The sequence below is a fragment of the Mus caroli genome, chromosome 4 (assembly GCF_900094665.2).
Source record: "Mus caroli chromosome 4, CAROLI_EIJ_v1.1, whole genome shotgun sequence".
Taxonomy (NCBI): Eukaryota; Metazoa; Chordata; class Mammalia; order Rodentia; family Muridae; genus Mus; species Mus caroli.
In genome coordinates, this window is record NC_034573.1 from 134,444,865 (window position 1) to 134,448,929 (window position 4,065).

The window sequence follows — 4,065 nt, forward strand, 5'->3', positions numbered from 1 at the left end:
ATTGAATTTATGGAATTCCTAGGCAAATGGATGGACCTGGAGGGCATGATTCTGAGTGAGGTAACCCAATCACAAAAGAACTCACATGACATGTACTCACTGATAAGTGGATATTAGCCCAGAAACTTAGAATACCCAAGATACAAGATACAATCTGCAAAACACATGAATCTCAAGAAGAATGAAGACCAAAATGTGGACACTTTGCCCCTTCTTAGAATTGGGAACAAAACACCAAGGGAAGGAGTTACAGAGACAAATTTTAGAGCTGAGATGAAAGGATGGACCATCTAGAGACTGCCATACCCGGGGATCCATCCCATAATCACCCTCCAAACGCTGACACCATTGCATACACCAGCAAGATTTGGCTTAGAATAGCTGTCTCTTGTGAGACTATGCCAGGGCCTAGCAAACACAAAAGTGGATGCTCACAGTCAGCTATGGGATGGATCACAGGGTCCCCAATGGAGGAGCTAGAGAAAATACCCAAAGAGCTAAAGGGATCTGCAACCCTATTGGTGGAACAACAATATGAACTAACCAGTACCCCTTAGAGCTTGTGTCTCTAGCTGCATATGTATCAGAAGATGGCCTAGTCGGCCATCATTGGAAAGAGAGGTCCATTGGTCTTGCAAACTTTATATGCCTCAGTACAGGGGAATGCCAGGTCCAAGAAGTGGGAGAGAGTGGGTAGTGGAGTTGCGGGAATGGTTTGGGGGACTTTTGGGATAGCATTGAAATTGTAAATGAAGAAAATACCTAATTAAAAATTATAATAAAATAAATAATTTGGAAAATAAAAATAAAGAAAATGACAAAATGAGGAGTTGGGCAATTCAGAAGACCTTGCAGAAATCGTACTGATAAGTCTGAGAGGACCAGCATTAGATCTTCTTCGATTGAGCTTGTTTGAGTTCAGAGTCCAATGGGATACCCCAACATATTTCACTCATGGACAGACTTCCCAAAAAAACTCGATTTTTTTTCCTACTGAAATTGGAAAGCAATGAGTCATCCTACAAGGCAGAGATTACCTAGTGCCCATCCAGAACCCTATGATGTGTGATTTCATCAGAACCATCAGCAGCTCACCTCTGAATGCCTTGATATCAATGTGCTTCTTCTTGGTCCAGGCAGATTCAAAATCAGCATATTTTCCCATACCCTCTGGCTTAGCTTACCGTCTGTCTTTTCCTGAGAGACTGTTTTATGCAACCCAAGCAGATAGCTTCAACTGTCAGAAATACCCAACTTTGGGAATGATATTCTTGAAAAAGCAACCATGCTTCTCTTCCTTGTATGGATACCTGCATCCTCCTCTAATGTCTCCACTATACTACCAGACTTTCATAACCTAAAACTACATTACAAGTATATGAGCATCTGCACGTATTCCTTCCAGAAAAGCAAAACACTCTTGTGAGAATGATCATATCCCAGTGCACACTTAGTCTCCACTCCAGAATAATAAACCCTTTTTTAAGGAATTTTAAATAATAGAGCACCACATTTCAACTCCCTATGCCTTGCATCCTGCAGAGCTATGGCATATGTTGTAAATGTATATTGCTTTGTATGTACATCTTCTATGGCTTGGTACTAGGGCATAAATGAAGTTCAGGTCCAATAATAACTACAATAGATATTATTTCCATTCCATTATTACATTATAAATATATATCTCAGGATTGCTTGTGGTTTAAAACTCAGATACTGAAACACTATTAGAAAATGGTCTTTTAAAAAATTGTATGGTCTTTAAAATTAATTGTGATTCTTTAATCTCCTCTCTCTCTCTGTCTCTCTGTCTCTCTGTCTCTCTGTCTCTGTCTCTGTCTCTCTCTCTCTCTCTCTCTCTCTCTCTCTCCCTCTCCTTTTCCCTCTCCCTCTCCCTCCCCCCTCTATCTCTGCATGTGTTTGTGTGTGTGTAGTTATTCATGTGTATTGTGTATATATTAGTGATTGGTTGAAGTCTACTGTGTCACAGATGCTAGGCTAGGTCTCCAACTCTTAGCTGCATCTTCCATTCCTTTACATCTTGTATAAGTAATGAAGTCATTTGTAGCAAACTTAAAATCAGTGTCCACTTCAGCTGCTGTTTTCTCTAGGGACTTGGTAAGATACTAGTAGTGGCATTATAATAGGGCCCCAGACCGTAGCACAACTGACTCCATGGTGGAAGTGCCATTCAGGATTTAAAACTCAGTAAGTAGACAGCACCACCAGCCCAAGTAAAGCAAAGACTTAACCCAGCAAAGTCCACACAGTTCTTGGAAAGTCACAAAATGGACTAACTGACAGAAACCATCTAGGAAAGGGTATAGCAAGCAAGTTTCCTAGAGATGGACTGCCATTCTAGATGGATGTGATGGGTGCACTCTGTGATGCAAAGTACTCAGAAACTTCATCCCAGGATCGCTTCTCACTGCTGATATGCTTTTTCTGCCATTACTGCATAGCCTAATGATTTCTGAGCATCAACCTATCCTACTGGACAAATTTCCTGCAGATCAACATGAAGATGAACTTTCACAAATTAATGTTGTAGAGATGAATTAATTACCTTATAGTAGTTCTGATTTGATTCAAATAATTTTAGGAAGAAAGTTTAAAGAGATGGTTGTTTTGCCACAAAGATGTAATAATGTTAAACTCAAGAAAAGAATGTATCCCCTCCTCATAGGATAGTAAGTAAATGCTGCATAATAAGAAATACAATGAGCATACATGAATTGAACTAAAAAGAGGAATAGGCTTGGGACAAATTTGTGATCAATGAAAAAAATTCATTTTAGGTTAGGTCCAATGATGAAGCCACAGGTCTGCACTATGACAAAGAAAGGCTACGTGGAACTGTTGCTTTGAACTTATAATAATCCTATAGAATGAAACACTGCTTTGAACTTATTATCAACATCCTTTTGCAACTTCTCTGTCATGTAACATTTTATCTATGAAGTAATTTTATGAAGAACATGTGTCAAAAAAAGCAGAAGGTGGCATATCAAGCAAAGAGAGAAACTCTGGAAAAGAGTCAGGTGCAGGAACTTGGGCCACCTGGACTTGGAGAGAAGTTGGATTATGAAACTGATGAATGGTAACCAGCCATATGGCAGACATAGAGTAGAATAAGTGGGATAATTGAGTTATAAGCTAGTTGGGGAAAAATCTAGCTTAATGCTTAAGCATTTATTATTTAAATAATAACCCTCTGAGTTGCTATACAGGAACTGGAGTATGGTAGAAAAACCTATCGTCAGAAGAGGCTCTCACAGCCAGTTATAACAGAGCAGAAATCCTCATTTCAGTGAAGAAAGCTTCACTGAGTGCTTCTCAGCTAATTTCTTCCCACCTTCTGCCTCTCAACAATCTCCTAAGGTACTGTCAACTTTTTGGCCACTAACAAGTATACTCTGAGTATTGGGACATCAGGACTTTTTCAAATTGCCTGCCTCTATAGTCTTTTTATACTTGCTGTACCTGTTGGCACATGCTGATCAATGCCCCCAGTCTTGATCTCCAAATGTGGTGCATAATTCAGCTGTCTAAGGCAGTCAGGCTAGCTTGGTGACTCCATAACATGCATGATTTGCTCTGCAAACAATGCCTGCTCTGTGCTTAGGAGATAGTAGAGAAAGTTAATCTCTGATTTCAGGATCTCTCACACTAAGAAAGCTAGTGTGAGAAAGCACTTGGAAGCAGGGAAATGGGAAGAAGGGAGAAAGAAGTTGTGACTGAAGGTGTTGGCAAAGCTCTTGGATGATGTACTTTTGTGGGCAGCTACTCCATCTGAAGTTTATTTGCAATTTTCAGGGAAAAAAAAGTGTGGCAATGCAGTGGAGAGTAAAAGCAGATGGCTCAAGGCAGGACTGCACTGTATCATGAGACCTTATTTCAAAGAGAAAACAAAAGAAAAAATGAGGAGGAAAGGAAAGGGGGATGAATGCGAAGAAGAAATGGAGAAAGGAGAAAGAAAGAAAGAAAGAAAGAAAGAAAGAAAGAAAGAAAGAAAGAAAGGAAGGAAGGAAGGAAGGAAGGAAGGAAGGAAGGAAGGAAGGAAGG

At 39.9% G+C, this 4,065-nt stretch overlaps 1 protein-coding gene across 1 annotated transcript in view; it reads right to left on the bottom strand.

Annotated features, from left to right (window-relative positions):
* The window catches only part of LOC110293676 (arylacetamide deacetylase-like 4), a 16,461-nt gene that overhangs the window by 12,008 nt on the left and 388 nt on the right, over positions 1 to 4,065 (bottom strand). The gene's annotated exons all lie outside the window — the stretch shown is intronic.